Genomic DNA, 14,221 nt, shown 5'->3' with positions numbered 1-14,221 from the left:
ATACATATATCATTGAATTGGGAAGATGTTAAGCCAAAAATCAAATGTTGAATAGTGCTATAATCAACATGGAAGATTCATATCAGATCCATTGGTGTGAGATTAATCCCGAACTAGAAGTCACTAAGGCCAGAAACAAGATATTGATGAAATGTTTAGATGAAGATTCCCTTACAAGAGAAAATGAACAACATTGTTTGCAACTCCAAGAATTGACACAGAAGATGAAGGAAAAAGACAATGTCATGAAAGAATTTGCTGCTCAAGCAAACAATGTGGCTTATACGTTGGTTGATTTAGCTGGCTTTACAAGGGAATTGAAGTAGATTGACAATTCTACACCTGAGTATGAGGGGAAGTTAATTTGGCTTTTTAAGGAGATAGAGAAGTTAGGAGTGAAAGTTATCCCCTATATGTAAAGTTTCATTTGATGTATCGAAACTTTTGTGTTCAATGAAAGCTGTTTTAAGAGGATCACTCTTGATTAACACCTTTTTCATACATGCATTTGCATTGCACAATTTGCATTCTTATTTTTGTATTTCTGTATTTTTTTCATTTTCATTTTACATTAACATCTTTGCATTTGCATTTGCATTTGCATTCCCATTTTTGCATAGTTACATTTATAGTTTCAATATTACATCATGCATTCACATTTTGTTAGTTTCAAACTATATTACATGCATTTAATCATGAAAACATGGGAATAATTCATGGAGGATTCCATGACAAAATTTTCGAAATCAAATTGGAGCTAACTTGGTCTTCCTAGAGAAAGATAAGAGTCATGAATGAGATTTTAGCAAGGGTTGGTAAAATTGAGAAACTCCAAGAGCAACTTATCAAGACTCAACAAGAGATGATTGATCAAGCAAAAAAGTTCCAGGATGATTCAAAAGAACAAATGACCAAATTAATGGACATGATAAATGTTGTGATCCATGGAGAGAAACCCTTAGAGGATCCTGTTGTAACAGATTTGGATGGGATTATGAATGTTAATGGTGTAGCCGATGCAATGAAAACAAATGACCAGGAACTTGTTAGGGGATGTGGAAATCTAATAAATCTCTAAAAATCGGGTATGATCTCGAAAAATGCGACAGAGATCAAGTTGAAGAGAAGCATGGAAGAAGTTCAAGTGCCATTGAAAAAAGATAAACAAAGCAAAAATCTAGACGATCATTCACAAAGTTTTTGAAGATGATGGCAAGGAGAAAATTAGTTCAGAAGAATTTCTGCCCAATTTTCCTTCAGTTTCTTGCAGCAAGTTATATTACAAGTTGCTCTAAGCTCAGATTATTGCTCCATGTCGGGCTAAGCCTTTGTTGTTTCCATACCCTAATTGGTATAATGAGAAAGTTTCTTGTGAATATCATGTTGGAGCCCGAGGATACTCCATCAAGAATTGCGGTAACTTCAAACGACGAGTTCGAGACCTTTTGGTTCAGGGAATCATAGAAGTGGATGTTAATAATCAGTCTGTTTTGGTCAAATAATTGGGAATCAAACCCCAAAATGGAGTTGATAGTATCAAAACAAGTGAAGTACATACAACAGAGAACGAGGAAAATAATGTATATAAGCCAAAGATAAAAGATTCAACTCTCAATACCTCTCTAATTATAAATGATGAAAAAGAAGTGAAAGGAGATGTAATTCAATATTGGCCCATATATTTAAAAATGAATGGGGCAGATGTAACCCTGAAGAAACCTCAAACACTTATATTAGATTTTCTGAGGACAAGTGAAATAGTGGACAATTTAGAGAGTTTGATGAATATTACGCCAATTACAGCTGCAATATGCGTTCAGAATCATAACAAAATTATCATCCCCAATAAGTTATTTTTAAGCCCAATTTCCAGTCAGAGAAGAAAAAGATGATGATGGGATTTTACCAAGAAACTGCTCAAGAGGAAGCAGAGATTTGTGCATCTGAAGGTTTATCCAAAGAAGTTACCCTAGAAATGATCAAGAATATCAGGATAAGAGGCTTCGACAGTACTGACGTTGAGAAAGAAGACAAGATCAATATAGTGAGGTCTTATTCAATTAATAATGGGACCAAACCTTATAGAATGACCCGAGAGAAGACTTATATTGATGAAATTCCAATGACATATGAAGAACTGCTCCCATTACTAGTTCAGCAGAATCTTGTGACTCCAGTTCAGTCTAAACTGAAAGAACCCCCATTTCCTGAAGGGTATGATGTTAATGCAATATGTAGCTACCACATGGGAAGCTCGGGGCATACTACTGAGAATTATGGGGCATTGAAGCGCAAGGTTCAGAATTTAATTGAATCAGGGGCATGGACATTCTAGGAATGATGGGGCAAGCTAAATAAACAAGTGGAAGTTGTTATCTACCACCGTAGTACTTTCTATTTTCAACATCTTGTTTGAACATGTTTTTTGTTCCTTTCTCCTCCTTTTTGTAATAAATACATTTGTGTTGCTTTTAAGGTTATGAGCATTGAATCAATTTTGCAATCTTGCAGTTATTTGAATATCAACTGGATTAAAAACTCTTTAAATGATTAGAGTTGTAGTCTTTGACAAAGTATCGAGATTGAAAACTGGTAAAACAAAGACCCTTGACCTTATCTTAGAAGAAATACACTCAAACATCATCCTCTTACAAATACGAGATAGCATTCTCCTATGGCAAGGAATTAAACAAAAATGGCTTGGTATTTATATATAGGAGCGTACAACATGGGCCATCTTATGTGTATTACATTACAAAACTGACTAGAGTACTTTTCTATTGATGACATTTGATGACGAGCGTAGTTTTCACAAATAGGTAAATCTAGTTTAAGTCAGTTGATTGAGAATTGAACTCTGACGAAGAGATTATTTGACTTCCACCAAAACAACTAGACTATAACAGGTTCTTCTTAACAAGCTTAAGAAGTTAGAGTTGTATACTCATATTATACATACAATAAAGCTTGAGTTATCCCCCTAAAGCAATTGGTTAATCACCCCAGCTTTATGGATAATATTCAGCTAGCCTATATTATTATATATACAAAAAAGATTGAGTTGTCCCTCTAGAGAAATTGGTTAATAACACATGCTTTATGGATAAATTTCAAATAGCCAAGAAAAAAAAGGTAAATTACAATAAAGCTGGATTCAACTAGTCAAAATGGCAAAAGAAGTTTGTGTAAAGATGGACTATGGGAGTTAAAGGAACGCCTGTTATATTTAACTTCACACAAGCACTCAGAAATTTTGTTTTTAGACTGATATTTTCGCACTCCTTTGGTTAGAGGAGTCTAAATGGAAGATTCCAGAGAACCGAAATAGAGGTATTCTAGAAAGTCTAGTAATTGGTAATGGTAGTTGCGTCATTTTTCGGTTAAAATACCAAGTCTAGAAAGTGAGGCATGTGGCAATGTTCACAAAGAGCGAGAGAGGAGTGACATCTTAAGTAGATGTAACCATAGAAAATAGGAAAGCTATCCTGAAACCAACCCAAATTTTGATACTTGTCAAAGAGCTATAACTCTAAAACACTATAGAGTTGTTGATTCTTTTGATATTCTTTGAACTCATGCTTATGATTTGATTCTATTGTGAACCTAAATTAAGGAACAATACTTTACAAAATTCTTTCATTCTTTGATAAAGAAAGGAGAAAAAAACATTTTCAAACAAGACATTCTCAAATGAGGAAGGTCCTTGAAGCAAGTTGATGTATGTTCTACTTCTATTGGAGAAAAAGAATAAGTGAGGCCAAAATGATGAAGCATTTTACATTCTTGAAAGCAAATTGTCCAAGAAGCCAGAAAGTCTGGAGAATTGAACTTGTAATGCTCTCTTGTGACAACATACAAAAGCTCTGAACACTAAGCAAAGAGCTACATTGATTGAGAAATCTGGGCAGAAGCCACAGGAAATGATGAATGTGTTGTCAAATGTTTTACGAACTAGTTATTAAGGTGCTGAATCAATGTTGCGATCATATGGTATTTCCATCTGTTGACCCGAGATGAAGTTTATCTTCTTCAACCCCAAGGTTCAAAACTTCAAGAAAGGTGAAGATTTCTTTCCACGGAATGGGAGCTGAAATTTTAACAACAAGAAACTAATAGAGCTAACTAAGGTTAAACGATAGGTAGTATTTAATCATCTCGACATGATATGGTCTGAATGACTTTGTTCGAGATCTAATTTGATGTGGAGACATGAAAGAAATTAGGATAAATCCTCATTGTGATGTGTTTCAAGAGTCAAATCAGAACAGACGTTGCTCTCCTAATTAATCTATTCTGAGTTTGATATATCTACATCTACATTCTTCAAAGAAGATAGATTCTCTTTTCAAAGGTGAAAGATTTATTGGATTTCTAAACAAGTCCAGAAGAAGAAAGCCGGAGTTATCAAAGACAAAATGGGACAACAAGGTCAAAATTCTGACTGCAGCAAGAGTTCCATAAATGAAACATTTTCTTCTGATACTTTAATGCAAATGAAGCAAAGAATACACAAAGAATCATCTTCCAAAAAAGAGAATGCCAGCTTGAAATGACATTTTGACTAAGTGAAGGAAGACCGAGTTAGCCACTTTGAAATCAAATGAAGATTGCATCAACATTCATGCATTCATAATAACATCATTTGCATAATTGAAAATGCATTACATTGATACATTTGATTGCATTCAAACATAAGGTTTTTACAGATTTTTGTATATAAAAAAAGAAGATTAATGATGAAAAATACCTTACAAGTATAAGGTAGAATTCAAACCTCAAATGAAGGAATCACTTCAGGAGAGACAAATATCTTAGGAATAGATGGACGCAATCTACAGAAGAAGCATTATTTTGAAGTGGGGCATGTTACCCAATCAACAAATTATTTTGAAAAATGAGAAAATGATTTCCAAAGTTTCTTATTTAATCTTTTCTGAAATGAAATTGTTGAATAGTAAGAAAGCGATTTCCAAAGTTTTTTACTTAGTAAACTATTTCCCGAATTTGTAAATCCTTCGAGTCATCAATAAGTTTTTCGAGAATGATGCTTAAATCATTCGGGTAATCTATAAGTCTTTTGAGCAAGATGATAAGTCCTTCGGGCCATTCATAAGACCTTCGGGCAGAATGTTTTCAACAATTTCGTTGCTTGATTCATGACATTTCGAATCAGCGACATTTCTCAGAACAAATTTTATCTCACCTGAGATAGTTCCTCTTTGAACAAATTTCTTTGCATTCATTTAATTTCATTTCACATTTTTATCCAGATATTGAATATTTGATAGGAATTCCAAAGATTAGCAAAGATTTCAGCAAAGATTCGAATCTATCACTCAATGGATCAACATTTCCAGAAGGAGTTCGTAATAAGAAGAACTCATCTGAAGAGGAAGAAGAAGTTCATAATCTGAAGAACTTATTCAACATTTTGCTCGACTCTATCACAAAAGGAGATAGAGCAGCATCAACATTTCCAGAAGAAGTTTGTAATAAGAAGAACTCATATGAAGAGGAAGAAGAAGTTCATAATCTGAAGAACTTATTCAACATTTTGCTCGACTCTATCGCAGAAGGAGATAGAGCGACATCAATATTTCTAGAAAAAGTTCGTAATAAGAACTCATCTGAAGAGGAAGAAGAAGTAAGTTCATAATCTGAAGAACTTATTCAACATTTTGCTCGTCTTTATCGCAGAAGGAGATAGAGCAACATCAACATTTCTAAAAGAAGTTCGTAATAAGAAGAACTCATCTAAAGAGGAGGAAGAAGTTCATAATAAGAAGAACTCATCTGAAGAGGAAGAAGAAGTTCATAATCTGAAGAACTTATTCAACCTTTTGCCCAATTCTATCGCAGAAGGAGATAGAGCTACATCAACATTTCCAGAAAGAGTTCATAATAAGAAGAACTCGTCCGAAGAGGAAGAAGAAGTTCATAATAAGAAGAGCTTATTCAACATTTTGATAGATTCCATCACAGAAGGAGATGGATCAACATTCCCAGTAGAAGAGTTCATAATAAGAAGAACTCATCTGAAGAAGAATAAGAAGTTCATAATAAGAAGAACATGTTCAACATTTCCGTTTTAATCAAGAGAAGTCAACTGGACAAAACTTATTGTCTTTTCGTCTTTGCCCTATTCTTGTTAACACAAGAATGAGCAAAGAGGGGCAGTTGTAGACATTAAGTTTTTGTATCGTCATTCGTATTAATATTATTATTATTTTATCCATATTATTAATATTAATATTAATATTAATATTAATATTAATATTATTAATATTATTATTATTACAGGCCATAATGTAAAGTAAAATGGGCCCCGAATTACAAAACCAGCCTAACAATCAATCCTAGAGCCCAAATACAACAGAAGCAACAACCCGATCTAGGTCCAGACACGGTCCAGACCCGATCCGACCCATACAACCCGACCCAACAAGGCTCGAATCTAGTTAGGGTTTTTAAACCCTATCTTCAACCGCTAACAATCTTAGCCGTTAGATTTGGAGAGATCCAACGGTCTACAGAAGATCCAACAGAAACCCTAGGGTTCACCAACCCTATGGTCTATTCCAGCGCCGCCTCCAACTGCTCCGCCGTCATGTTCCCCAATCAGCCACTGACATGCCACTACCACCGCAATGAAGATTCCAGAAGATACGAGGACGGCCGCACACTTCATCAAAACTAAGGTGAGTCACCATCGTAGATCTAGTGACTCACCGAACGAATAGCGTTTCGAGGGCTATAAAAAGCCTCGATTTACCTGCAAAGAGTGAGGATAGAGAGAAAGAACGGAGAGCAAGCAACACACATCGAACGGAAAAGAAGATACCAAAGAACCAACAACAACGAGAAAAAAACAACGTTAAAAGAAAGAAGAGTCGAAAAGAATACTTACCATCGTCGGAGAACCCAAAATACCAAAGGTATTTCTTTAGATCTACGAAATTTTGGGGCTTTTTAGGGGTAACAGAGGCCGGATTCGACCTTAGGGCGTTAGGATCTTTAATTTGGGATGATTTGACATTTTTCAGCCACTATGGGCGGTGGCCGGCGGCAGCGATCATCGCTGGAGCACGATGGCCAGCGGTGTCCAGATTCCCTCAGGCGAGGGAATTGTAGAGAGAAGGGAGAGAGTTCTCTCGTTAGAGAGAGAACATAAAAATGAAAAATGAAGTTGGGGAGGCCTTTGGGTTAGATTTAGGGTATTTAAACCCTTCTCCAAACGACACCGTTTTAGGGAGGGATTGCGTGTAATTTCAAAAAAGGTAAAACCTATCTATGATCCCTGTATTTTATAATTTTTTCATTTTAACCACTAAAATCAATTTTTTATGCCTTTTAATTTTGTGTTCGAATTTTATATATTTTTATTTTAGTCACTAATTAATATATATATATATATATATATATATATATATATATTTAGGGTAAATATCCATTTTAGTCCTTTTAGTTTTAATAATTTATATTTTAATCACCTATCAATAATTAACGTTAAATTACACTAATAGTACCTATATTTCATAATAATTCAAATTAGGGCTATTAATTTATATATTTTGTAATTTAATCCTATATTTTTTATTCTAATCACATGAATATATATATCCTAATAATGCATATTAATAGGTAAACTAAACTACAAATAGTGAATAATTAAAAGTAATAATAAAGGAAAAAGTGCTAAAAGTTTACCTCAATTAGTGGACATAATTGGTGAGAATAATATAATATAGTCTTGAAGTTGGCTAGCATAATCGGTCACCCATTACCCAAGAAAAAATGTATCAACAAATAAAAGTTGTCTGAGGTTAGTAAATTATACTATTACTTGTAAGAAATTATATTTATTAAATTCAATTCCAAAACCCTAACATTTATAATTCCTAAGCTTTGATTTTTGTACTTTCTACACAAATTTTGTGATAATATACTCCTTAAATTAGTTTCTTTTTAATGTTTTATACTAATTAATTTGACCGATTTTATAAATTAATTAAATGATAATATTTATTTATTTTTAAATATTAAGAAATGATTGTTTTAAAGTAACTAGATGTCATATTCTGATATTTTAAAATAAATAAATACCCTACTTATAAAAAACCTAAAATAAAATAGAATATGCCTAATTTAATTATATTTATTTTGATTATATCAAATTATTTTAATATTGGGTTGTCGGGAGGAATTATCATATTCTTATTATTTCAATTGGAAAGAGAAATATTTGTCCTAAAATATTTTAGGAACTATTTTCTCTTCGATTGAAAATATTGGAATATTTTCTATTTTTCCTTAGAATTTTCTGTTACATAAAAATATGCAATTAAATTTAGAATAACAATATCATAAATTAAATTTATATTCGAATTCTTAAATTACTTTTAGAGACAATTTATAATTAATGGGTACCAATTTTGGGCATTGTGGGGGTGTTAATCCTTCCCCAAACGTAATCGACCATGAATCGCTTTTTATTACTAAAAAGAATGATTTTTTGGTTATACGCAGACTGATTTATCTTTTAAATGATGTTTTCTTAAAAACTATTTTAAAAGATGATTTTTAGTTATTTGACGTACCTAACCCAAAAGATCGATGGCGACTTAAACATTTCATTAAAAACCATTTATTTATTCACATGCTTTTTCCGCCAATAAATATCCGTGCCAGGGCGAAAATCGGTTACGACATATATTGATTAACTTCAAACTGGAAAAGTACATAATCAAATTGGTACTATACAAAGGCCATGAGATACTCGATGAAGTTCACATTTAAAATATGTTTAGTGCAACATGTGAAGCCTTGTTGAAAATTATTGATGATGGAGCTACTTCAACTTAACGTTCAGAAGCAGATGCAACATATGAGGCTTTAACTTATTTTGAGTTTGTTTTAATCTTACATATTATGAGGAAAGTTCTAGAAATTTATAATATGCTATGTCAAACTTTGCAACAACAATCTCTTGATATTCTAAATGCGATGCATCTTGTTTCGTCTACTAGGTCACTACTTAAGAAATAAAGAGACGAAGGATGGAGTGACCTAATTGTTAAGGTGAAATCCTTTTGCGACTTAGTTAACATACCTACTCCGAATTTGAATGATCGTTATGTTGCATGAAAAGGAAGGGCTCGCCATCAACAAGATGACATTACATTAGAGCATCACTATAAAATAGACATTTTTAATAATGTGATTGATACTCAGTTGCAAGAGTTGAATTCTAAATTAAATGTTCATACAATGAAATTGCTTACTCTTAGTTCAGCATTAGATCCAAAGGCGATGAATACTTTATTTAGAATTCATGACATTTGTCAACTGGTTAATAAATTCTATCCTTCAGACTTTGCTGAATATGAGATGATGTAATTAAGGATGCAGTTTGAGCATTTTGATCATGTGTGAAGACTTTCAGATTTCAAAAGTTTGGAAACCATTTTTGATTTGTGTCGATGGATGATGAAAATAAGAAAGTCCGAGATTTTATCGTACTATATATAGAGTGGTGACTTTCATTCTTAGCCTTCCAGTTTCTACAGCTACTACGGAGCGATCTTTTTCAGCGATGAACATCATTAAAAATAAGCTTCATAACAAGATTGAAGATGAATTCTTATCTAATTATTTGTTATTGTATATCGAAAAATAAATTGCAGAAACATTTGATGTAGATTCAATTATAAATGACTTTAGTGACAGGAAAAAATAATGTGTTCCATTTTGTTAGGTTGGATATTAATGTATTTTGAAATTATTTTAGCAATGAATATTATTCACTACAACAAAATAGACTTTTAGCAGCGTTTTTAGTCCTATTACGGCGTTTTTAAGCTCCGCTAAAAGCCCTCCCGACGATAGTAAAAGCGCCGCAAGAAGATCCGGTGAAAGCAGTCCCGCAAAAGTTAGCGGCGTTTGTGAACATAAAATGCAACTAAAGGTCATGTTATATAGCGGCATTTTTTTCTAAACGCCGCAAAATGTCATGTTATATAGCGGCGCTTTTCTTACAAACGCCGCAAAATCTCATGTTATATAGGGGCATTTTTATCCCAAACACCGCAATTGATTACATATAAAGTGACGTTTGTATTAACAAACACCGCCATTGATTACATATATAATGGCGTTTTTATTGACAAATGCCACTATAGACAAACACCCAACAACATTCAAAATCATTTCATTTTCATTTATTTTACTTTATTTTCTTTTTCCTGTACGACTTGCAATCCAAACAAAATAAAAAATAATACAGTAACTTTCATTCAAAACTTTAAATTCTATGTTAAATTTTGAGTGAAGCACTTGTTTATCATCAATCATAATGGAAATTGGCAAGCATACATGAGCAAATATAAGTATGCGGGGCGCACAAGGAATCGAAGGTTCACGTAGATGTACGATCGAAAGTTTGAATCGTTAGAGAAGATATCAGCTAGACGCATTGCATTTAGTTGAAGAAGCCCCAAAGGACAGGTTCTATCAGAACTAGCAGTGAGATGTTTGGAATTTTTAACAAGTCCACTCTTCAACAAATGGAGCTACATCATTATAATTATTGTATTAAATACAAGCATCCAGGTAAACAACTCTGAATATAATTCTCTATCCAAAAATAAAACTTCCATAACCAGCAACCTCAAGCGCAACAGATTTTGCCGAATCCAGGCTTCCAGGAGGCTGGCAACCTCATCAAGGTAAGATATGCTTTCTGCTTAACACAAATGCAATAACTGCATAAGCAGGGCACTTCATTACATTAGTGCCATATTATAAATGAGTTGCAGAAGACTATGAAGCATCTTAAACCTTTTCCACATAGTTCCTGAAGGAATACATTGCAGTGTATAATCATTGAAGATATGACATATATAAAAGGATATATTGAAGATAAGACATGTTGGCCAACACAGACAATTGCATATTCTGTAGATAACGGGATCCTTCTTTATAGTTTATTATCGTAATTATATATCCTAAGCTTAATTTACATATACATACATGCATACGACATACAGGTTCTTCACATGCATTAATAAAACAAATAAGGCCAAGAACTCATTAAATTAAATCCTATGTAATGACAAGCATCATGAAAATGTTAAAACAAATGGCATTGGAAACCGTATTGATAAAACATTGTGATGAGGTTTCTATAGGGCCTGATAGATTACTGTTTCCATGTCTTGATAATTTTAGGATGCAAAACCAGAATTTTCAATTAGCTCTAGGCTCAGCATGGACATATCAGAAGAAACTAAAACCTCAACTATTTCAAACCCTAAACATTTTTAATGAATATGTTCATTTAAAATTCACAAACAAATTCATTTAATTGAAAATACAATTATATATAAACAAAAATGAACATACTTTCATAAAGTTTCAACCATTACGAGCCCACCACAAATGGATATTATCAAACTCTATTGAAAAGAGCAATGCATACAATACTTGAAAAAATACAAACAAGAATCAACACTGATAAAGTCCCAGAAAGTAACTAGCCTGCACAAACAAACCATTTACCACTTTTACTTAATAACCAAAAATGAAAGTAGCTATGCCTGCACAAACAAACCATTTACCACTTTTACTTAATAACCAAACATGAGAAAATAACTATACCTGCACAAACAAACCATTTACCACTTTTACTTAACAACCAAAATTGAGAAACATTTAAAACCTCAGATGAGATCATGAGCAAAATTGAAGAACTTAATTGAATGTTAACATATTCATACCATCTGGTGTCTGCAGTGAACACAGGGTGGAAAGCAGTTTCCTTGCTTCACGGCAACTATTACTTTCTTTTCAGGCACAACAGACTCCTGAAATACCTAAATTTTAGATGACAAGAATTAACACAGATAAAGTTAAAGACCTGAAAAAAGATAGACGAAACAAATAAACGAAATAGATGTGGAATCAATTACTTGGAAATTTATACAAATGGAATCAATTTCAACCATTAACAGCATATCTAAAAGAGCAATGCATAAAAATACAAACAAAATATTGGAATAAAATCAAACTCTATCGAAAAAACCCATAAAAGTTTAAACACTATGACTTCAACCCCAAAACATCCTTTAGGTTTTCGACAATGATACACTACTTGAAAAAATAAATTTCCCTCATCAAAACTGATTGGAAAGACCGAATAATAACTCCACAGCTATCACTAAAATAAAATATCTAACCCTTTTTAGAAAAGGGGCTATTCATATATGCAGGAGCATATAACAGGACAAATATAAAAAGGAGAAAACAGAAGGGGGGACATGGAACAGGCAATTTCATGCCTTTTTACAAATAGAACCCAAGTGAATCCTTAATATTACAAGGAAATGGTTTTCATCCTTACTATTACAAAAAAAATCATCATTTTTTCGTTAATGCTAGAGCATACCAGTGTTGGCAGAAATGAAAAAAGAAAGGAAAAAATACAGAGTGCGACGGAGAAGAGACATACCTGATGGTTGGCAGTTGGCGACTGAAAACTGGCGACGGTGCTGTGATGCTGCGCTTGTGGCTGCACGGTAGAAAAATTAGGAACGATAGGAAAATTAAGAAAATAGGTTAGGGATTTGAAACGGTATATTTTAAATGAGTGAACAAACGTCACTATTGTACGGTACAGTTACACTGTCTCCTACACAAACGCCACTAAAGTACAAGTCAACATAGGCATTCATCCACAAACACCGCCATATATCATTTTGTCGTGGCGTTTTAATAAAAATGTCACTAGAGATACATGAATATCGTGGCTTTTTGGGTAAATTTCGCTAATGTTTTTATTTTGTGGAGTTTCATCTGTAAACAACGTGTTTTGTAAAAATTTAGTGGCATTTTCTCTATAAATGCTACTACATACTTGTTTTGTTGTAGTGTTTATTTTGTCAGATACTGTAATTTTGTATATTTTGCCCCCAAGCTAGAATCCTGGCTCCTTCTCTGCATAAGCAGACTTGGTTTTGAATGTGTGATTACTACTCGTCGCCTAGAAAAGTTGGTAATCATTATCCAGAGGGTTAGAGCTTTTGATAATATGGATATGAGGTATGAAATCAAGCGGAAACATTGATGAGAGTTTAGTAACATCCCAGTGGCTAGAGTTATGAACAAGATCTGAAAAGGAAGATACATAAGCATGGTCATCTAGATTGAGAAGATGATCCTTCAGAGGGCTGAAGTGCGAGATCCAAACATCTTCTAAAGGTTGAGCGGTAGTACTATTACCTATCGACCAAGCTATAATTGCTCAAAGGTCCTTAAAAGATTCTTCAAATTGAAAAAATGATCATTAAATCATCCACCACATAGTTTTTAAAATGGGAGCTCGTCATGGTTGAGCATGTTTTTCATTCTTTCTTTCTTCATTTGCTTAAATGGTTTAAAAAAGGGTTAATGATTGCATTTCGTAAATAAATGTTACTTTCTTACATTATGAATAATAAAACAAATTTTAAAATTTGAAGAATCTTTGAAAGTCAAGTAATGAAATACTCTTTTAAGGATTTATGTTATAGACATTTGACAAGTGATGATATTAGACCTTTCGTATCTCATCACTAGCCAAAAAGCATAATACATTTATTTTTCACTTGAAATCATTTGTAGACAACATTGAAATACATAGCCTTGCCATCACTCTTTCTTGAAACATCAACATCTCGTTCTTACCTTTTCATGTGCAGTCATCCTTGACATGATATTACCTTCTCCAAAGATAACTTCAAAGTCATGTCAACATCATCTTAGACACAAAACCTTCTTTCTTTAGTATAAAAAAAATCCAATGACAATGAACGAAGGATATCATCTTTTGTAAGAAGACAAGATAGGGCCTCCCTTAATGGTGTCTTTTGAGGATGAGCTTGAGTAATTAGTGGGAAAAAAGAAAAAATATCAAAAAAATAAAAAATATCAACCATTAATGACTTGTTTTTCAGTGAATAAAAAGATTAATTCTAAACAATTACCCCCGAGGGATACCTCTTTCACAAAGACTTTCGTGTATGAAATGATGAACAACCTTCTTTTATCATCGTTTCATAGAAAGAAAATATTATCCATTGATGTCCCCATTTGAACCTAAAATATTTTTTTCTTTTGACTTAACCCTAACCAAAGATCACTCCCCACACTAAAAGGAAAAATGAAAGAAAATCTGTTACATTAGTGA

At 33.0% G+C, this 14,221-nt stretch overlaps 1 long non-coding RNA gene across 2 annotated transcripts; it reads right to left on the bottom strand.

Annotated features, from left to right (window-relative positions):
* Window positions 1-10,574: 10,574 nt before the first annotated feature.
* On the bottom strand, window positions 10,575-12,590 carry LOC120211066. 2 transcript variants are annotated; one of them, XR_005524568.1, is made up of 3 exons: window positions 12,506-12,590; window positions 11,656-11,870; window positions 10,575-10,760 (listed from the first exon to the last, which is right to left on the bottom strand). It is a non-coding gene; the product is annotated as an uncharacterized LOC120211066 (long non-coding RNA). The 2 variants fall into 2 exon arrangements; XR_005524569.1 differs by having other exon boundaries at window positions 11,775-11,870.
* Between the last annotated feature and the right edge of the window lie 1,631 nt (window positions 12,591-14,221).

This window comes from Hibiscus syriacus, unplaced genomic scaffold (genome assembly GCF_006381635.1).
Source record: "Hibiscus syriacus cultivar Baekdansim isolate YM2019G1 unplaced genomic scaffold, ASM638163v2 tig00109957_pilon, whole genome shotgun sequence".
In the NCBI taxonomy this organism is placed as follows: Eukaryota; Viridiplantae; Streptophyta; class Magnoliopsida; order Malvales; family Malvaceae; genus Hibiscus; species Hibiscus syriacus.
Note: the sequence above shows the minus strand (reverse complement) of the source record. Positions and strands in the feature narration are given on the sequence as shown.